At 47.4% G+C, this 22,861-nt stretch overlaps 2 pseudogenes across 1 annotated transcript; both read left to right on the top strand.

Moving 5' to 3' along the window:
- The first annotated feature begins 1,720 nt into the window (after positions 1–1,720).
- Positions 1,721–14,482, top strand: LOC125518425 (disease resistance protein RGA2-like; annotated as a pseudogene). The gene is made up of 7 exons (XR_007290147.2): positions 1,721–2,487; positions 7,551–9,938; positions 10,067–13,242; positions 13,325–13,591; positions 13,828–13,886; positions 13,973–14,047; positions 14,141–14,482. The product of XR_007290147.2 is annotated as a disease resistance protein RGA2-like (transcript).
- Positions 14,483–17,230: 2,748 nt separating this feature from the next.
- On the top strand, positions 17,231–22,798 carry LOC125518424 (putative disease resistance protein RGA3; annotated as a pseudogene).
- The last annotated feature ends 63 nt before the right edge of the window (positions 22,799–22,861 follow it).

Genomic DNA, 22,861 nt, shown 5'->3' with positions numbered 1-22,861 from the left:
ACCCCGTAAAGAATATGTGTTTTTGTTTTAAGGGCCTCCATCCATAAATTTACCGGCAAAGTGGAGTGGCTTAACATACTCCGCACCATGTCCATAAGCGTGCGGTCCCGCCTTTCAGCCACCCCATTTGCTGAGGTTTGCCCGGTGCTGAATACCATGCCATGATGCCATTTTCCTGTAAGAATTTTGCAAATGGTTTAGGAATTTGGCCATAAGAAGTATGTCTGTCGTAGTACTCGCCACCACGATTAGATCTTACAACTTTAATTCTTTTATTACTTTGATTTTCAACTTCACCTTGAAAATCTTGAACTTGTCTAATGACTCTGCTCTTTCTTTAATAGGATAAATACTCCCTCCGTTCGGAATTACTTGTCGCAGAAATGGATGTATCTAGATGTATTTTAGTTCTAGATACATCCATATTCGAGACAAGTAATTCCGAACGGAGGGAGTATATCCATAACGGGAGAAATCACCGGTGGACGTCATGAAGAATTAAAACCATCCACCAATCTCACATTAAATGGACCACATATATCCGTATGAATTATTTATAAAACTCACGCGCTTCCATTTTCACCTTTTTTTTAATTTTCTTGGCATATTTTCCTCTGATGCAGTCTATACAATGATCAACATATGCATCCTAAAAATTGAGAGAAGGAAGAACTTGATCTTTAATGATACGCCCAATCCCCCCTTGAAATATGGCCTAAACGATAGTGCCATAATTTTGAAGAAGTGTCATTATCATCTCGTTTACGTTTAGTACTGACATTTATATTTGAGGTAGAACCCACATTATCATAGAGGAAAATTACATAGGTGCATACTGGCTCCCCTCACGCTTTGTGTAATGGAACCCTTTATCATCATAAGGCTTTGCAATTAGAGTCATCCCACTTAGCCTTCATAACATCATATTCCTTCTTAAGGGCATCATAATTTTCATTATCTTCTTTAGGTGTCTCAGGAGGATCATTAAGGATAGCATAATCAATATTAAGTAATGCCATCGTAATTTCAAGCTTCTCCTTCCATGTAGCATAATTGTCACCATTAAGTTGCTCTATGCCATTATACATCCTAGTAATATGAGAGACATTAGGTGATCCAAAATAAAATTCAAAGTGCTTTAGTAAGCATCACCATCATCATAATTAAATTTATTGATCACATTCAAATCAGCTTTGGCCAGAAATGAACATGAGCACCAAAAAATTGTGGAAAAAATATTCATAAATTATACTTGGCCAATATTCATCAATTAGCTTTGACAAAGCATAAAACCACACTTCAGTTTGAGGACCCATTTAAACTCTATGTTGTAGAGGAAACTTTATGACATAATGACCATAGTAATATTCAACATCAAAATAAAACGCCATAAAATAAAATTAACTAAACATAATTCAATTGCAGCATAAATAATTTAAACATGGAATACTAAAACATAATAGGGATTACAATACTTAAGGAATTAAAATGCCAAAATAAACATAAAAATTCATGAATAAGCCCTAAAAATGTTCACTTTATTTACTAAAATTCATTAATTTTAAGGAAAAATATTTAGCTTTTTCTAAAAAAATCTTCCCATAACAGAAATGTTTCCCAAAAGCATAAGGTTTTTTTGGGATAACAATTTGCTGCTGGTCCGGGCTACGATGGCCTGCCGGGCTGGCTGCTGCCGCTGGCTCGGCCTAACCCAAGCGCGCAGCCCAGCTCCCCCCGAACCCTACCCACATTTCCCCCGATCTCCTTTCTCCTCCCACGGGCCACGACGCAGCGGCGATGCCAGCTGCAGCGGAGGAAGGTGACGGCGCCGGTGAGCCTCACTCGCTGGGTTTCCGTGCGGCTTTGGCCTGCGCGAGATTCCGTCGAGCGGGGCTTGCTGGCGTCCTGAGCATCGCTCCCACGCGCGTGCAGGCGTCCCTGCAACGGCGACGGCGAGCCACATCAAATCCGGCGCGGTGGCGGGCTTCCAGCGGCGAAAGGCGCACAAGGATGCCCCTGCATCCACCGGTCGGTGCAGCGGACGGCCAGCCCGCTCGAGCGCGAGCCCGAACGAGCCTGCCGGCATAAGGAGGCGGCCATGGCACCACAGCTCCATGATAAGATCCGCTGCCCTTTAATTCATGATCATTAGAGTTAGGGTTCGTCTGATTTGGGGGATTTTTTTTTTTGAAAGATCCAGCATTTGCTGGCCTCATTAGATTGAGCAGAAGCAAGAGGGGTACAAAATCTGATCAAGTGATCATAGTTACAGTTAACAGAGATAAAAAGGAGGAGGACAGCGAGGGGTTAGAAACTTGAACCAGCGAGGGGGAAATTAGGATTAGGGTTTCGGCAATTGGTGATTTTGCTTTGAACTTGCACAGATGCTTCAAATCCCTTTATTTCATCATGAAAAGGAAACCCTTAGTTAACATACAATCTGCTAGGGCTAGAAACTTAAGAGATTTAGGGATCAAAAAGTTCAATGTCAGAGTAATCGACCACGGGTACCCCGAGGACGGCAAGACGATATTTCAAAACATCGGGGCTAGCAAAGCCCCTCAGTCCGACTGTCCGGCCGCTCCTGCCGGCTCCCCGTCCGACTGCTCTGCCCGGCCGGCTGCCGACTGCCGGCTGCCGACTACGCCAACCAGCCGGCTGCCGACTGCAGCCCGACCCAACACCGACAAGACACCGACGAGACGACCGTACCCGACACTATTGATAAATAGTAGCGACGACATCATCTACAGTGTATCCGTCCCTGGGCACTGTCTTATAAAGTGCACCAGGGACAAAGAGGCATGCACATCATGTACATGGGCATGATGCCCCATGCCCACTTGCCCCCCACGCCACTACCTAGCTTAGGTAGTAAGCTACCCCCATGCTATATATAGCTAGCAACCATCCATCCATGGGGCGGCCACAATGTCTCCCTGGACTCTCACGCACACACCCACGGCCAAGTGCCATTCGGCCACTAGAGCTTGCATGCTCATCCGGCCACCCGCATATATATGAGGCCAGATGCCTATGGCACTGACCTCAGATACAGCTCTAGAAGCGACTCTGTACCAGATATATCAGATACACTCAGACATGCAGCAGTAGGAGTATTATCTCTACGAAGAGCTCTGAAGCTGGGTAAACTAGAGCGTGCTACTCGCATACCCGCTCCCGGTCCTATCAGCAGCAGTCTTACCCACACACTAAGCCCTTGTGGCATCTGTCGACTCGCAAAGCCCCCCATGAGAAATACCACGACATTTGGCGCCCACCGTGGGGCGGTACTTTGCAACCACGCTGCTGCTGGTTTCGCTGTCCGGGCGGGACCCCTTTTTTTTTTCTTCATCGCCTCCGCCGCGGCGTCGCGCCGTCCCTCCGGTAGCGCTCGGGGGCTCGACATCGACCCGCCCCCGGAGCGGCCGTGAGGGGTGGCGCGTCCTCGCCGTCGGCCTCTTCGTCTTCACCACCGCGGCGTCGCGCCGTCTCTTCGATTGCGGTCGGGGGCTCGACATTGACATGCCCCCGGAATGGCCGTGAGGGGCGGCGTGACCTCGCCGTCGGCCTCGCCTTCTTCACCACCACCGTTGCGACGCCGGCTGCCCGTCCGCGCGCGGGGCCTCGTTTCGGTCGACCGTGGCCGTCCACGCACCGCTCGCCCTGCTTTCCTCCGCGTTGCGCCTTGCCCCGGCCTCCATATATCATCTACAAGCTAGCTAGATGCATCAGTCAACCATGGTCACGCGTTGCCTATACAGTTGACGCCCAAGACATACTCCACCAAAAATCTCTACGTTGCGTCATGGCCGCGCCTCCCTGTGCGTGCTGCCATCCCTCGGCTTGCCTTGGCCACGCCCGTGCGCTCCGTGCCCGCTGCTAGAACGCTGCTGCTCCCTCCATTGCTGCAGCCGATGCCTCCTACTGCTCTTACTGTTGCTTGCTCGAGCATCATTGCTGTCGGAGTTTCGTCTGCGCGCATCCCTGCTGGTCCGGATTCGCCTGTGCGCGGCTCCGCGTCCTCGCCCGCAGGCCCCGGCCTCCCCTGCCGCGCTGGCCCCCTGCGCCTGCCGGCTTGCCGCCCGCCCGGCCAGCTCCGGGTCGGTGCGCCCCCGGCCCCCTGCTCCGCACTCGCCCGCCAGCCCGCCACTCTGACCGGGTCCTCCACAGTCGGCTGTATCGCCCTGCGCCGGCTGCTTCGCGCCTCCTCCCGCGTCCGCCTCGCCTCTGCCGTGTCCGGCTCCTACCCAAGCCGGCTCCTGCGCGCGCCTGCCGGCTGGCGCCCGCGACCCGGCCTCCGCGCCATCTTCGTCCCGCGGCCTCGCCCCTCCACGGCTCCGACGAGCTGGCCGACTTCCCCGAGCGCGCTCGCCCCGCTCCACCATCCGTGCGGCCCGGCCGCCGCCTCCCCGCGCGATCTGGCCGCCACCTCCCTCGGCCCCGCCCCGGCCTCCGCCCGCAGCCCGGACGGCCGGCTCCTCCCGCCGCCCGGCGTCCGACCTCCCGGGACCTCCGCGCCGGCTCCGCCTTCTCGCCTAGCCGGCCCCGAGCGTCCGGCTCCTTCCCTCCGGGTCTTCCGTGCCGGCTCGCCGGCTCCGCCCTGGCCGGCTCCCCCAACCCGGCCGCCTCTGCTGCCGGCCTCCACGCCCGGCCCCGGCCGCTTGCCGTCTCCGCCCCGAGCCGGACGGCTGGCTCCGCCGCTTGCCGGCTCCGTCGCCTGCCGGCTTCACCCTCCACCCGGCCGGCCTGGCCGGCTCCCCCGCTCCCTAGCTGCGCGGCTCCCGCATCGCCGTCCGCCTGCTGCCCCTGGCCGCCTCCTTCTCGCGCGCACACCGAGCCCCTCCGTCGCGCCTGCCCGGCCTCCCCAGCGGCCGGCTTTGCCTCCATCTGGCCCCGAGCACCGTGCCGGCTTCGGCTCGGCCTACCCTGCGCCGTCCAGCCCCAAGGGCCGCGCCGGCTTCGCCTTCGCCCGTGCGCCCGCGGCCGCCGGCTCCCTCCCGCGCTGCCCGGCTCTGTCCGCGCGACCGGCTTCACCAGCGCCTGGCGGTCGGGTCGCCGCGCCCCTCCGCTCCGCCCTGACCGCAACCCGGCTCCGGGTGCTCGGCTCGCCGCCTCACCTCCGGGCACCCGGGTGCGCCTCAGCCGGCTCCCGTTGTTCGCTGCCGCAGCCTGTCGGTGTCGCTCGGGCAGCCGGGAGAGAGAGAAAAATAAAAAGGACCGGGTGCTGAAAAAAGAGAGAGAGAGAGAGAAAAAAGAGGTCGGCCGGGGGAGAAAGAAAAGTCAAGAGATGCTGCCGCCTGAAAAAGAAAAAGCGCGTATGGATTCACCTGGTACATGCATGCATGCTTGGCCAGGTGCGCATGCATGTCCGGTTATACCAAAGGCCGGTACATATGCATGCACTTCCGCCTGTGTGGCCGACTTCAAAAAAAAAAGACTGGCATGCCTATCAGCGTCCCCACTGCAGCCGGCTGGCCGGCTCCCGACCGCTGCCTACGCTGGCTGCTGCGCCCGTGCATTCTGCTGCCAGTTGGTAAAAGAAAAAGACAAAGTAAGAAAGAAAAAGAAGCCAGCTGGACAAATATTGCCGGCTGCCTACCTGGCTGGACGGAAAGAAGAAGTATCCGTTCAGTTGTGTGGGCGGACAAAGAAGACAAAGTAGTCGCCGGGAGATCCAGCCCGACTGCTCAGCAGTCGGCCCGAATCTCGGGGGCTACACCCAGCGGGTGCGCTGACGCGCCCCCGCGAGAGAGAGAAGACAAAGTAGTTGCTGGAAGATCCGGCCCGACTGCTCAGCAGTCGACCCGAATCTCGGGGGCTACACCCAGCGGGTGCGCTGACGCGCCCCCGCGAAGATTGCAGAAAAGAGAAGTTCTGTCCGGCTGCCAGCAGCCGGCAGAAGAGGAAAAGAAGAAAAAGGGCGTTGCAAGACGCCTCGCCGCCTGGCCGGTCGAGCCTGATCGGCCGGGACCCCCCCTTCGAGCACCCGGGGCTGGGGCTCGAAGGCTGCACCCAGCGGGTGTGCCGACGCGCTTCGCGAGCGCCGAGTCGCGCCGGCTGTCTCCGACGACCGCGACTACACGAAAATCAATGTGAGCTCCTCGCCCGCATATTTTTGCATCACGCAAGCACGGATAACCCCGAGCGATGCTCGGGGTGCTATCTCCGCATTTTTTATGACAATAGCATCACTGTTCGCCCCGGCGCCAGCCAGAGTTGGCCCGGGGGCTGGCCGCTTGGCCTGAGACGTTAGTTCCCGCAGACGGCTTAGTACCATGCGCGGTACCAAAGGCCCACTCTTAGTCACAGACCGCAGAGCGGCTGTCCGACTAGCAAGAGTGAACGCTGGAGGCCACCCACGCGAAAAACGCCCGGGAAGAAAGACGTTCGGGCGACCCGGTCGTTTTCCTTTACAAGTATCTACTCGGTTGAATCTGCTCCTAGACTCTGAGTACTGTACACTCCACTTCGCGGCCCACTCTTAGCCACAGACCGCAGAGCGGCTGTTCGGCAAGCAAGAGCACAAGCCAAAAAGCGGAGGGAACACGAAAAAGATTAAGGGGGCTCGGACGAAACCGAGTCGGCACCCTCCGCATAAAACTTGCAATGCAAAAAGTAAACATTTGATATATCTGCATGGACTAACTTTGTCTTTTTTCTTGACAATTTCCATGAACACTCGCCAAAAAACCTCCGCCCAACTTTGCCAAGTTGCCCGGAGGCTTGGGGGCTACTGTCGGAGTAATCGACCACGGGTACCCCGAGGACGGCAAGACGATATTTCAAAACATCGGGGCTAGCAAAGCCCCTCAGTCCGACTGTCCGGCCGCTCCTGCCGGCTCCCCGTCCGACTGCTCTGCCCGGCCGGCTGCCGACTGCCGGCTGCCGACTACGCCAACCAGCCGGCTGCCGACTGCACCAACCAGCCGGCTGCCGACTGCAGCCCGACCCGACACCGACAAGACACCGACGAGACGACCGTACCCGACACTATTGATGAATAGTAGCGACGACATCATCTACAGTGTATCCGTCCCTGGGCACTGTCTTATAAAGTGCACCAGGGACAAAGAGGCATGCACATCATGTACATGGGCATGGTGCCCCATGCCCACTTGCCCCCCACGCCACTACCTAGCTTAGGTAGTAAGCTACCCCCATGCTATATATAGCTAGCAACCATCCATCCATGGGGCGGCCACAATGTCTCCCTGGACTCTCACGCACACACCCACGGCCAAGTGCCATTCGGCCACTAGAGCTTGCATGCTCATCCGGCCACCCGCATATATACGAGGCCAGATGCCTATGGCACTGACCTCAGATACAGCTCTAGAAGCGACTCTGTACCAGATATATCAGATACACTCAGACATGCAGCAGTAGGAGTATTATCTCTACGGAGAGCTCCGAAGCTGGGTAAACTAGAGCGTGCTACTCGCATACCCGCTCCCGGTCCTATCAGCAGCAGTCTTACCCACACACTAAGCCCTTGTGGCATCTGTCGACTCGCAAAGCCCCCCGTGAGAAATACCACGACATTCAAGCTGTGCTCAATCACGAGGAACAACTTGAATCTAAATTTAGACAGGAAGAACCCTTTGATTTTTAACATAAACTTAATGGATCAAGCATGAACTTGAGCATGTAGGGCTCAAACTTGATGCTATATGGCTCTGGTGCCATTGTTGCATTGCCAGGATCAAAATAGCACAAGTTTGAGCCATAAATAAATCATTAGGGGATGGATTAGCTTGGTCTGATGACCCTCCCATCTCCTCCTCTTAATTCTACACCACCAACAGCTCGATCTGGTGGTTGTGAAGGTCCTTCCCAGTGCTCCAGCTCAGGGCTTGGTCAGTAGCCTTTTCTTGAGTGATTGAAGTGAAAAATAGATAGCTTAGAGCAGCAGCAGTCCAGCAGCCGTAGTTGCTCTTCTCTTCTCTCTTTTCTTTACAACAATTCCACTGCGCACCAGGGGGGCCCACACCCTGAGTTTGCTGATGAGCTGCCCCTGATCGGGGCAGTTCATGGGAGTAGGTAGGCACGCCCTACTGTAGCAGCATTTGGATATTTTCTTCAGTTTCTTAATGAGCCTCGGTTCAGTTTTAGATCATAATATTTATTATTAACTGAACTTTACTCTTTAGATCATAATATCCAACCATTGCTAGCAAGTTGAAACCCCTTTAGCAGCGGTTGCTACGAAAGAGAGCATAGCCTCCTAGCCATGGAGAACCAGCGTGGCCATGTTATTATTATACCTCTATCTGCAATTATATATGCTGTATGCGAATGCATATGGCATGTTAAAGGCTCAAAGCAAGCAATTGCATTGGTGCGGAACTAAACATGCAAGTGAGCCTCATTAAAATAAGAAAGATAAAAGATGCGCGTTTCCCACCCTCCATGCCACCACTCACTTCAGTTTTTTCTTTTGAACACAGAAATTTTCATCAATTTAACAACAACGTTCATGTACAATCTTGCACTGCATGATGCATGAAACTGCAGCTATATCTGCATTTAGGCATGTATCTATGACTGAATTTAAACACCTGTAGCTAAAAGATGCACTCTGAATCTTCAGTGCCAACTTGGCTTGATGATGAGCTCTGAAGTTATAACCTCTGTTGACATGATATATTCTGGAAGCATCACAGGCTGTGGAGGCTGCTGTTTGAGCGAGTTGTGGTCTGATGGACCAATATCCAGGAGCAAGCATCAGGTTCTGCGATGCTGCCGCAATCGCCAACGTCACACAGTCTGTCAAAAAAGGTAGCATGCTGAATCTGAAGTGTTCCTGCAATCTGGGACGCTAACATCAAGCAGAATGCCTCGGCCTGAATGGCAGATGTTGTTGGTGAGGATATGGCCGAGATACACAGCTAAGAGCAACGCCGATCAGCTTCGAACTGTATGAAAATACCTATGCCAGCAACTGTGGATCTGCCATACGGACTTGGAGGCCAAGCTGCATCCAAGTAAATGATGGGGCCTGAAATGGTGGATATATTCGTTGATAGTTCTTCCCGGCCTGGGTGACGTATGTTGGTCGACATTGCCCTGTCTTTGCTGTCCTTGCACAGAAGCGTCATCAAGCTCAAGCATCCTGGAGATTGAAGAGCAGCCTGTATCGTCCATCCGAGGGGAATTTGTACCTCCATACTGGAGCCCTGCATGATCGCCGTTGCTGCAGCATAAACCTGCGAAGGGGCACTTATTTTCCTGCAAAAACGAGCATCGTTTCGAGCTTTCCAAATACACCAGAAGAACATATAGAGGGAACTTATGCTTATTTCGGCTGAAGGGATCCCCATACGTCTAGTTTAGAGTAATTGTGAAAACGGAACATACTAGCCAGAATCTTTCCACCACTAACACTTGGGACCCACTGCAATTAATATCTAGGAATTGCTATATAACATCCTGAGATTAGAAAAGTATTTCCTTAGGAAATTCAACAAGAACCAGATCTTTGTACATCCTTTGCGTGGACATGGAATTTGTGCAGACAAATGCAGTCAGGGACTGCAAACAAGGCATCCTGCGGCCAGAAGTTTTCTTTTATTGTGTGGCCACCCCATGTTATTGTTCGTATAAAGAAGCAGACGTTCAGTGTTGAGATAATATAAATCCAAACGAACGGTAAAAGCAGTGACTCTGCAGGCAAAAGAGTCCTGCTGCACCAACTTTATTCGTTTCTTGGTCCTTTCATCAAAGGAAATCAGAAAAGTGAGCTAGTAATGCAAGTTTAGCATCTCTTCTTTTCCCTTTGCCTCTCTTCGTCTTCCTCTTCGTCAGCTGCATGCAGGTGCCTTCACTTCTCTTTTCACCAACGGCAGCATCCCATTCCTATAGTAGCCTTGGCGAGAAAGCTCCAAACCGGGGAGCCGACGGCGCGTTGGATCTGATCGACTTCGTGTGTTGCTGAGGTGCATTCTCTCCTCCATTCTGGGGTGTGTTTTGTTCTTCTTCGGTTGTTCCTGATCTGCCAGTGCTGAATCTCTCTTCCCTCTTTCATATGCATATGCTGCAGTTTCTTCTTCCTCCGATCTGCAAGGTCATGGCCGAATCACTGCTTCTCCCTGTGGTGGAAGGCCTGGCCGGCAAGGCCGCAGACGCGCTCGTCCAGACCATGACCCGCATGTGTGGCCTGGACGACGACCGCGAAACGCTGGAGCGCCATCTGCTAGCCGTCCAGTGCAAGCTGGCCAACGCGGAGGAAAGGAGCCAGACGAATGCCTACCTCAGGACCTGGATGCAGAAGCTCAAGGACGTCGCCTACAAGGCTGGTGACGTGCTCGACGACTTCCAGTACGAGGCGTTGCGCCGCGAAGCCCAAATCGGCGAGTCCACCTCCGCAAGGTACTCAGCTACGTCACGCGCCGCAGCCCGCTGCTCTTCCGTTTTGCCATGAGCAGAAAGCTCAAAGGAGTTCTCGAGAAGATCAAGGGGCTCGTTGAGGAGATGAACATGTTTGGCCTTGAGAATTCTGTCAATCGGGAGGGGCCGCAACTTCCTTGGCGGCAGACACACTCCAAACTGGACGAGTCTACCAACATCTTTGGAAGAGATGATGACAAGGAGGGGGTGGTGAAGCTGCTGCTAGACCAACAAGATCAGCGGAAGGTGCAGGTGCTGCCCATCTTCGGTATGGGAGGTCTTGGCAAGACGGCACTTGCTAAAATGGTGTACAATGACCAAGAGGTCCAGGAACATTTCCAGTTGAAGATGTGGCACTGCGTGTCAGACAATTTTGATGTTTCTGCCATTGTGAAATCCATCATTGAATTGGCTACAAATGGAAGATGCGACCTGCCTGACCGCATCGAACTATTGCAGAAGAACCTTGACGAAGTCATTGGCCAGAAGAGGTTTTTTCTTGTTCTTGATGATGTATGGAATGAAGAAAAGAAGTTGTGGGAGGATGAACTGAAGCCACTGTTGTGTTCTATTGGTGGACCAGGAAGTGTCATAGTGGTCACATGTCGAAGCAAGCAAGTGGCCTCTATAATGCAAACAGTCGATCCCGTTGAGCTAGCATTTCTGAGTGAAGAAGATTCATGGGAATTGTTTTCAAACAAAGCATTTAGCAATGGTGCAAAGGAGCAAACAGAGTTAGTCACAATCGGAAAACGTATTGTCTACAAATGCGGGGGCCTGCCTCTTGCTCTGAAGATAATGGGTGGTTTGCTGAGTTCAAAGCAACAGGTACATGAATGGAAGACCATTGAAGAAACTAACATTGGGAATAATGTTGGAGGCAAATATGAGGTCATGCCCATACTGAAGTTAAGCTACAAACACCTGTCATCTGAAATGAAGCAATGCTTTGCATTCTGCGCGCTTTTCCCCAAGGATTATGAGATGGAGAAGGATATGTTGATCCAACTATGGATGGCAAATGGCTTTATTCAAGAAGAGGGAACAATGGATTTAGCACAAAAAGGAGAATTCATTTTTCATGAATTGCTTTGGAGGTCCTTCCTACAAGATATGAAAGCTGCAGACAAATCTGATGGCTATGCATATGGGATAATTGTATGTAAAATGCATGACTTAGCCAAAGATGTTAGCAATGAATGTGCCACCATAGAAGAATTGATTGAACAGAAAGCATTGGTAAACAATGTATGCCATCTGCAATTACCAAAATGGGTTGAATTGGAAAATACTTCCAGGTTGTTTGATGGCAAAACATCTCTCCACACTTTGTTAGCTCTTTCATGGGTGCAGCAGGATTTTGACTGCCACATGTATCATTACGAGCATTGCATTGGCAGGGTTCTAGCACCAGTTTGAAAGCCGTAAATGCAAAACATTTACGGTACCTTGACCTCTCATATTGCAGTGTCAATTCTACATTGCTCAATTCAATATGTCTATTGTACAACATGCAAACTTTGAGGCTCAATCATTGCGTGGGGCTACGGCAGTTTCCAGAAGACATGGTGATGAGCCTGAGAAAGCTCATACATATTTATCTTTATGGGTGTTTTAATCTGGAGCGGACGCCTCGAAACATTGGTCAGCTGAACAACCTTTGCACACTAACAAGATTTATTGTGGATACCAGAGATGGTTGTGGTATTGAGGAGCTCAAAGACCTGCGACACCTTAGCAACAGGTTGGAACTGTACAGCTTGAGAAAAATAAAGAGTGTAAATCATACGAAAGAAGCCAATCTCCAGCAGAAGCAGAATCTGAGTGAGTTGTTGTTCTCTTGGGGCCTTTCAAGATATGACAAGCCCCAAAATGAGGCATGTAATGATGAAGAAGTGTTCCAGCATCTAGAACCTCATAGCAAGATCAAAATATTTGAGTTGTATGGATATGGTGGCCCAGAAATACCACGATGGATGAGAGACCCTCAGATGTTTCAGTGCTTAAGAGTACTCACCATTTCCAACTGGACAAGGTGTAAGAATATACCTGTATTATGGCTCTCACCCTCACTGGAGTACTTATACTTGTGCAACATGGGTAAACTGAAGACATTGTGTGATAACCTTTGCATAGGTGGAGGATGCAGTACCCCTCTACAAATTTTCCCGAAGTTGAAGGAGATGGTCTTGGTAGAGCTATGCAGTCTAGAGGGATGGGCAAAAAACAGTGCGGGTGTGGCCATTGATAGCTCAGTAATGTTCCCGGTGCTTGAGAAGCTACAAATCAGCCGCTGCCCTATGCTTGCAAGTTTTCCACTGAGCCCCGTTCTCAAATTCCTGGATTTAGAAGGATATTACTTGGAGGTGGAGTGTTCATGGGAGATTCCAAGGTTGCCTACATCCCTTGAAATTTTGTGGATTCAACACTTCGGAGGTTTGGTGGCGCTGCCGTCAAATCTTGGAGATCTGGCAAAGCTGAGCGTCCTAATGGTGAGTGACTGCAGCAGCCTGAAAGGGTTACCTGATGGGATGGATGGACTCACTTCTCTTCGGAAATTGACGATCTATGATTGTCCAGCGACGGAGGAATTCCCAAATGGTCTCCTTCAGCGGTTGCCAGCCCTTGACGAACTGCGCATATCTAGTTGCCCTGAGTTGCAAAGACGATGCAGAGAAGGTGGGGAGTATTTCCACCACTTGGTCCCTATCCCACATAAAAGCATTCCAGCAGAATCATCAGAGGAATCAAAACCAGAACAGGAAGCAGAATCCAGCGGAAAGAAGTTTCTAAGAAGGCTCCTCCCCTCGTGTGTTAACTCGAAGTCTGACTCTGAGTCTGACAATAACTGAGGTGCATATGCCACAAGTCCCTTCATAATTCTATTATGGTTTAAGTAACTCCCCACTGATTACCTTTTAATTTTGTTTTGTAGGAGCAGCTTACTCCGGTCTGGTTGCAACACTCTTCGCCTATTGTTTTGGACAAGTATCTGCTTCTTTTTTAGGACAAGTGTATCTCGTTGCTTACTGCTCTGTGTTCATCTCAACAATCATCAAAAACAGCATAAAGAGGCGACCCAACCTAGGAGCAGAGCTTGGTCATGAAAAATCTTTTAATTACATCACTCATTTCTCCGACCGACGTTCCTTCTACAAATATATTTTCTCCAAGTGCTCAAGGTGATTGGTCCATTTGGAAGGTACGCTCCATCTTTGTTTAATTTTATTTCGTAAACTGTACTCGAATCAACTCAGCACTGTACTTAATCTAGCTAAACCTCTGTTCTGCTCCATATATCAATGCCAAAATTTCTTGGATGAATATTTAATTAAATATGGCGAGGAAATGCTTTCATAATCTTTATTTGCCTCTAGTTTCTCTGTCATCGTCAGGAAAATTGGTATTCAGACTCTATACTGATATTGTGTCTGTCAGGAAATCAAGTGCCGGATGACAGTCAGCTGCAACACCGTTTCATTCTTAAGCATACGCCGGTAAGCACACAACTACTCATTCATCATGCTCACTAATTGATGGATACCCTTTGGTATAAACTTATCTTGCTTTGGACTCCTGCCAGAATTCAGACACCACTGTGATGACAGCGCAGGAAAAACCCAAGCTGTGAAGCAAATCCGGATGAATGTGTGTCCAGGTAAATCTCTCTGCAAAACGAAATCGGGTCCATCATATGCTGGTAATATTCAGGTACAATGTATATGACTGAAAGCAATCAAAGTACCTGCAGGTTGGAATCTCTGAAAGCACCCACAAAATGAAGGAAGCAATGCTCGTCAAGCTACGTCGGAACTCCATCATCACGGCATGTGATGAGTGTTGTCTGGAAGTAGATGTAATAACCGGAGCTAGATCATGTTGTGACCGTCGTAGCTCTCCCTACATGTGTGCGTCGTCAGTATATGTCTACCTGTAGTTGTCGGTAGGTATTTTTATTTGCCTACCAATTTTTCAAAATGTCCGTTGGCTCTGAAGCCCATGTCGGTGTGCACAGGACACTGTAGTGGTAGTCTGGCATGTGAGTGAGAGCCTGTCTGGCATGTCGTTGTTGGGCATTGGCCCGGATCGATAGGAGGTGTGTAAACCTTGTAAGTGTTTCGTCAGTCAAGGAAAAGGCAAAGTCTGAATTCCCCTGTCTTCTCTGTTCACGCGTAGCATGCAGCTTGAGTGTTACAGGAACTTGTGCTTAATCGAGGAGGAGCAGTGTAACTGGCCCTGATAGCAGTTTGCCTTCATATCTTTGTTATGAATATTACGAAGCATAAAGTCTGAACTAGTACTAGTAATTCAGATTACCACTTCAGTGTCCTGGAATCCAAACATGTCAACCCAAGGGATACCCAAGCTTCTAAGATTTTCTTTTCCGTCTTCTTTGTCTGAATTTTTTTTATTCGGGTTGACATGTTTGGATTCCAGGGTCTCAACGCACTGTGCATAACATAGTAGTACAAATGTACAATTCTAGCGTGCAAGTATGACTGGAATGCCAAAATTAGTGCCCCGGGATATGTGCAGACATTCAAAAATATTTAACTAGGAGTGTATTCTACCAGTAATTCATTTCCCAGCTTGGAGAAAATGAAGGCTTTATTATCATAGCTATGGATGAGCTAAAAGGCTGCCCTTCATGTCCGGACAGGCTTTTCTGGGAGCAACTAACTAACGATTGTCCTCTAGGGGCTCCCGCAAGGGTCATTCTTTTGCCCAAGACCGCGCCAAGTTGTACGCCCAGCCGCTGCCACGTATCGCGTGTTGAGCACTTCCTCCGATTTTGATTTTATTTATGTGTTTCCAGGTTTTAGACAGTTTTTTTTCAGTATTTCATTTTTTGCCTGGCTTTCGCTAGGTTTTGGTGCAATTTTCTTAAGCACATATGTGCTTCTCGAAAGCATGTGCTTCCACGAGAAGTATAGATAGGCTTTTCATGGATGCACATATTTACTTCCGCGAGAAGTACAATCGATGCTTCCATGGGAAGCGCAGTTTGTGCTTCCGCCAGAAGCACAACCTATATTTTCACTAGAAGCATAGCATTTGCTTTCATGAGAAGCACAACTGGGCTTCTCATGGATGCACAGATTTGCTTCTACGAGAAGCACAGTCAATACTTCCATGAGAAGCACTTTCCTGAAAAAAATATGAAAAAAAACACAACTTGTGCTTCTATGAGAAGCAAAACCTATGCTTCCCTCAAAAGAAGAAAAAAGTACAGCTTCTGCTTTCAAAAAGGTGAAAACCACAACCGTTCTTTAAGGCTCCGTTTTTTTTTTTGTCTTTTTTTGTGTGTTTTATTTCATTTCCGGTTTCCAATTTTTTCTGCGTTTTTTGTGGAAAAACATTAGGTGAAACCTATTAACATGAGGACCTAGTTTTTGAAATCTCAACGCGAGAAATCCAACGATGAAAACGGTTCGATATTTAGATGCACAGTTCAAGAGATAAAACATTTTGAATAGATGAATCTACGAAAAAAAAGAAACTCCCTAGTTGCGGCAAATGACGCACATACAGTGTGTCACTTGTTAGTGATAGAGAAGATGGGGAGTGACCTTTGCAAAGGGTAACCCTTAACTAGTGTTTTTGAGCTTTTCAGCTTCACGTTCTTACTGTGTTGACTTTGAAAACTGGGCGCAAATTCTGACGAAGAGTTGATCCTCTTTTGGCCCGGTCGAGCTTAGTGCACCGACTGAGGCCCAACTCAAAAACATCTATCGCCACCCCCGAGGCCCTGACTGAGGCCAGACGAGAGGACGCCACTTGCTCTTCATGCCGACGGATCCTATTCTCCATGTAGGTTGGGGAATAGCGATCAATCGCGCACCCCTCCCTCCCCGTTTTGCGAAGGTTAATCTACCCAACCTGTTTTTCTTTTCTTTTTCTGTTTTTTTTCTTTCTGTTTTTTCCTCTTTAATTATTTTTCTATTCTTTTTCAAGTTTTAATTTTTAATTTCCCCTTTTTCTTTTCCTTCTTTCATTTCGTGAACATTTTTTGAAATTGTGAACATATTTTGAATATTTTTTAAATCATCAACATTTTTTTCAATTCAAGAACATTTTGTAAATTCATGAACATTTTTTTCAAATTATTGAATGCTTTTAAATGTGGGAACAGTTTTCAAATTTATGATCTTTCTTGGAAATTCAGGAACATTTTTTAAATTTGAAATATTTTCTAAAATTATTAAAATTGTTTTGAAATTGAGGAAAAAAATTGAAATCCAAGAACATTTTCAAATTCATGAATATTTTTTAAAGCTGAAAACATTTTTTGAAACCTAAGAATGTTTTTCAAATTTATGAGCGATTTTCAAGTTTCAAGAACATTTTTTGAATATATTTTTTTTAAATCCCGAAGATGTTTTTCGGATTTTGGATTCATGGAAAAAATTCAAAGTAAAAAAAAGCAAAAAAAAAAACACAAAGAAACGAATAAAAAACAGGGCGCTCCGCGCCGCACCACGCAAGGAATAGGAGCACTCCCATCCCGCGGCCGCCGCCGCCAACCCCATCCCGCCGTCCTTTCCAGGCCAATCGCCGCCGTCTCCGCCTCAGTCGCCGCCGTCTCTCATCCAGTAGTCAGCCCTCTCATCGCGTCCCTCCTTGCCACAACCAGAACCCCAGGACGCGTCGGACTCGGCTCTGACGGGGGTCGCCGCCGGTACTCGCCACACCTGACGCCGCCGGTCGTGGCTCTCCTTGTTCCTCGTCGAGCGCACCAAGGACGAGTGGGCAAGGCTCCCACCCTTCGCCTCACCTCCATGCCCTCCACCGACCACCAGCGCCGCACTCACCGGCACTCAGCGGTCAATCACACGCACTCATGCAGAGCCGTTCGACGGCGGCGAGCAAGGTGAGCGCACCATCGACCACCCCCCATCTTTTCCCTTTTCCTCTCTGTTGATATATGATCCTGATGTATATAGAGTGGTCCAAAATGCAGTTGCTGTCCAAAATCCAGTTGCTCTGATGTATTGATCGATTGATGATGTCCAAAATTCAGTTGCTCTCATGTATTTGCACTATCGGTCAATTGATGTATTGACATTGTAGTACTGTTGAATTGATCTAATGACATGTAAGTTACATTTTTTTTGATGTCCAAAAGCTACAAGGAAATAAAATGCAACTACAGAACTTCCAGTTGCCATACTTCAGTAACCACAGACTATTCGTTGGTTGAAAACAGGCGGCAAAATAAGCCTTTCACCTCATGAGTTTCTAATTTAGTAAGAAACACTTTTTTGTATAATCAAGGAAGTTAATGAAGAAGTTACAAGTTACAAGTTACAAACTTGCTAGACGGCCCAAAAAGAATTAAATTCTACTCCCAACGCATGATAGAGCTCAGATTAGAGTAATATAAAGTACGTGACTAGTGAATGATGTTTCGCTTGAAGATTTGAACTTACCTCCTCAGTCAGATACACAGGACGACCTTCTGCTGTAGCCTTAACAGGATTAAACAAGCTTCCATTTTCATTGAAAATCTTATCGGCCGACCATTTTGATGAAGATCCTTAGATGCATGAATTACACTAGACTTAATAAATAGAGTTGCAGTACCAGCTAAACATATTTAAATAAAGTATATCAAAAGTTATCTCACAGTAGATAGACTCATGCAAGAGAGCATACAGAGGATTTTGATCAAAACCTAACCACATGTCAAACTGCAGAAAAATATAATGTTTGGTTAGGTTACCTATTAGGAATACTAAAGTGGAAGAAAAACTATGAAATACTTCCCACTAGGAACATGCTAAATTCTAGAGATCAACATTACAGTCGAATCTGGGTAGCATGCACTAGCCATAACTGAATTTGGGTAGTAACAAATGGCTAGTCTGCTGCAAAGGGTCTAAAGTCTAAACATCTACCAACAGGAAGACCTTAATTTTGCTTTGTATGTTTAGTTAACATAAATCTGCTTGGTATTTTTACCTTTCTTCTTTTTATGAGGCTCACACGCATGCTTAGCTCTGCACCAATGCAATGCAATGCGCATACCCCGACGCAGGTTCAGCATATATAGCGGCAGACACACTCCAAACTGGACGAGTCCACCAAGATGTTTGGAAGAGGTGATGACAAGAAGGGAGTGGTGAAGTTGCTGCTAGACCAGCAAGATCAGCAGAAAGTGTAGGTGTTGCCCATCTTTGGTATGGGAGGTATTGGCAAGACAACTCTTGCGAAGATGGTGTACAATGACCAAGAGGTCCAGCAACATTTCTAGTTGAAGATGTGGCACTGCGTGTCAGACAATTTTGATGTTATTGCTATTGTGAAATCCATCATTGAATTGGCTACAAGTGGAAGATGTGACCTGCCCGACAGCATCGAACTATTGCAGAAGAAACTTGATGAAGTCATTGGCCAGAAGAGATTTTTACTTGTTCTCGATGATGTATGGAATGAAGAGAAGAGGATGTGGGAGGATGAACTGAGGCTACTATTGTGTTCTGTTGGCGGACCAGGAAGTGTTATAGTGGTCACATGTCGCAGCAAGCAAGTGGCCTCTATAATGTGCACCATTAAGACCCATGAGCTAACATTTCTTACTGGAGAAGATTCATGGGAACTATTTTTGGACAAAGCATTGGTGTAGAGAAGCAAGCAAGGTTAGTCACCATCGGAAGACGTATTGTCAATAAATGCGGGGGGCTGCCTCTTGCTTTGAAGACATTGGGTGGATTGCTGAGTTCAAAGCAAGAAGTGCTGGAATGGAAGGCCATCGAAGAAAGTAGCATTGGGGATAATGCTTATGAGGTCATACCCATATTAATGTTAAGCTACAAACACCTGTCAGCTGAAATGAATCAATGCTTTGCATTTTGTGCTGTTTTCCAGAAGGATTATGAGATGGAGAAGGATATGTTGATCCAACTTTGGATGGCAAATGGCTTTATTCAAGAAGAGGGAACAATAAATTTAGAGTGAAATGCGTCACTAGTCCATCAACTCAAACCGATTGCACACTTTAGGTCAACAACTCGAGAAGTGATCGAATTTAGTCCAGAAACTCATTGATTTGATCAAATAAGGCCAAAACCGGCCCAAGAGTTAAAAAACCGGCCGCATGGATGCAATGTCATCATTCCGTTGACTGCTCGTGCGTTCACTATTTTTTACAGGGGTCTATATATAAATTTGATGATTTTTTTCTCACAAATCATAAAAAATAGTAGAAAAACTTGTGTTACCCAAGATTTGAACATGGGCTGTTCAGAATTTGGACTGCGTCACTGACCACGGAACCAACATCTGGTTTGCACACTAGCATGCTGCCCACAGGATATATTTTCACATAGAATCATGACAGAGAAAAAACAAATCAGAAGGTCCCTCCAGATCGTTTTTCAATCAGGCGATCTTTTTCCTTCTGTTTGTCAATCTGCAAAGATAAATAAAGTAGGCTGCCTGTTGGTGCATGAATGAGTTCATGGTGTATCTGTCTGGAAGCTGATTTCTATCCCGACGACCTGGGCTCAAGTCCGACAGAACTTGCGTTAGTAGACAATTGCCCGTGCGTTGCAACGGGAGTATAAACATTCTAATAGATTAGCCCCTGACTGCACGTCTATTATTGTATTATTGTTTTTGAGAATCCACATATATTATTATATTGATACGCTAAAATCTTACCAAATATTTATATACAATTGCCATGATTTATCTGCCATTTTATTGTTAAGCACTTATTTGGTAAGAATTTAATGACTTGCCAATAAAATATGTGTTTATTTTGGTAAGTTAATAAACATGAGACAATTGAATGGATGGTAGAAAAATCAAATATGGGAGGAAGAAATCAAAAAGGATAAGGAAAGAGTGGGACGTATATATGAAAGGTCGTACGAAAGAGAGGTGAAATGAAAACCTTACGTTCTTTTTAAGTAGGGAAGAAATCAAAAAGAATAAGGAAAGAGTGGGACGTATATATGAAAGGTTGGACGAAAGAGAGGTGAAATGGAAACCTTACGTTCTTTTTAAGTAACTTCTGATTCTAAGTGTATACATATATAGACCCTGAGTTGCAGGTTAGTGTGCAAACGTGGTGTTGGTGTGGTGGTCACTAAGGCATGCGAAACTCCAAACGGCCCATGTTCAAGTCCGTCCTGGTCAATGCAATTTTTTAAAATATTTTTTCTCCCTTCCAAACGCCCTTAGCATGGTTGTGAGAAAAAGCTCTCGAATTTACAAACAGACCCTTATAAAACATAGTGAAATCACCAGCGGGCAACGAAGGATGACATGGCATCCATGTGGCCGGGTTTTTACTCTGGGGCCGGTTTTGGCCTTATTTGATCAAATCAACGAGTTTGTAGACTAAATCAGATCACTTCTCGAGTTGTTGGCCTAAAGTGTGCAATCAGTTTGAGTTGTGGACTAGTGGCGCATTTTACTTATAAATTTAGCACAGAAAGGAGAACTCATTTTCCATGAGTTGGTTCAGAGGTCCTTCCTGCAAGATATTAAAGTGGTAGTCAAATCTGATCGCTATTATGGTGGCACAAGATATGAGACAATAGTTTGTAAAATGCATGATTTAATGCATGACTTAGCCAGAGATGTTAGCCATGAATGTGCCACCATGGAAGAATTGATTGAACAAAAAGAAATGGTAAAAAATGTCTGTCACCTGCAAATGTGAGAGGTTGAATTGGAACAGATCAATGGGTTGTTGGAAGGCAAAACATCTCTCCGCACTTTGTTAGCTCCATCAAGGATATGCCTGGACTTTAACCGGCTGCCACATGTATCATTGCGAGCATTGCATTGGCGGAGTGTGTCGGACGCCAGTTTCAAGGCCATAAATGCAAAACATTTACGGTATCTTGACCTCTCTTATGACCCAATGCTAGATTGCTAGGTTCAATATGTTCATTGTATAACCTGCAAACTTTGAGGCTCAATCATTGCGAAGGACTACTACAGTTACCAGAAGACATGATGATGGGCCTGAGAAAGCTCATACATCTTTATCTTTTTGGATGTGATAAGTTGGAGCGGATGCCTCGAAACATTGGTCAGCTTAACAACCTTCACACACTAACAACATTTGTTGTGGATAATAGAGATGGTTGTGGTATTGAGGAGCTCAAAGAGTTGAGACAGCTTCACGGCAGGTTGGAACTATACAGATTGAGAAAAATAAAAAGTGTAAATCATGCAAAAGAAGCCAATCTCCAGCAGAAGAAAAATCTGAGTGAGTTGTTGTTCTCTTGGGGCCGTACAAAATATAACAAGCCCGGAAATGAGGCATGTAATGATGAAGAAGTGTTCCAGCATCTAAAACCTCATAGCAAGATCCATTTTTTGGAGTTATACGGATATGGTGGCATAGCAATACCACAATGGATGAGTGTTCCTCAGATGTTTCGGTGCCTAAGACAACTCGTGATTTCCAACTGGATAAGGTGTAAGAATATACCAGTAGTGTGGTTGTCACCATCACTGGAGTACTTATCCTTAGAAAACATGGGTAAACTGAAGACAGTATGTGATAACCTTTGCATAGAAGGTGGAGGACACAGTACCCCTCTACAGGTTTTCCCAAAGTTGAAGAAGATGGACTTGAAAAAGCTATGTAGTCTAGAGGGATGGGCAGAAAACAATGCGGGAGTGGCTATTGACGGATTAGTGATATTCCCGGTGCTTGAAGAGCTCATAATCAGGGAGTGCCCTAAGCTTGCAAGTTTTCCATTGTGCCCCGTTCTCAAAGACCTGTGTATTCTGGGGGAGGCTTCATCGAACGAGATTGAGACCCTTCCGTTGTCGCAGATGCAACGTCTTCCAAGGTTGTCTACATCCCTTGAAAGTTTAACGATTGAAGACTTCCAATGTTTGGTGGCGTTGCCTTCAAACCTCGGAGATCTGACAAAACTGAGCGTGGTAACGTGCACTGGCCTGAAAGCGTTGCCTGATGGGATGAATGGCCTCACTTCTCTTCAGACATTGGAGATCTTATTTTGTCCAGCAGTAAAGGAATTCCCGGATGGTCTCCTTCAGCGGTTGCCAGCCCTTGACAAGCTAAGCATATATGGCTGCCCTGAGTTGGAAAAACGATGCAAAGAAGGTGGCGACTATTTCAGTATTGTACATAAACTCCCTTCCCCAGTACCAAGAGCCTACTTTAGAGACCGACCACGAGGTCCACCACAAGCACAATTCAACGAAAAGAAGTTTCTAAGAATGCTCCTCCCCTCCTGTGTTCACTCGAAATCTGACTCTGAGTCTGACAATAACTGAGGTGCATATGCCACTAGTCCTTTCCTTGTGCTATTCTGGTTTAGCTATCTTCCCTCGGTACATATAATATAAGTAACTCCCCACTACTGGTTGCCTGTTTTTTCACTTTTTAGGATCCACTGACTCTGAGATCTGTTGATCTTCGGTCTCATTGCCACATCCTTCGCACTTTTTTTTTGGACAAGTATCTGCCTTTTATAGG

The sequence above is a fragment of the Triticum urartu genome, chromosome 7A (genome assembly GCF_056163025.1).
Source record: "Triticum urartu cultivar PI428250 chromosome 7A, HENAU_Tu73, whole genome shotgun sequence".
Classification (NCBI taxonomy): domain Eukaryota; kingdom Viridiplantae; phylum Streptophyta; class Magnoliopsida; order Poales; family Poaceae; genus Triticum; species Triticum urartu.
Note: the sequence above shows the minus strand (reverse complement) of the source record. Positions and strands in the feature narration are given on the sequence as shown.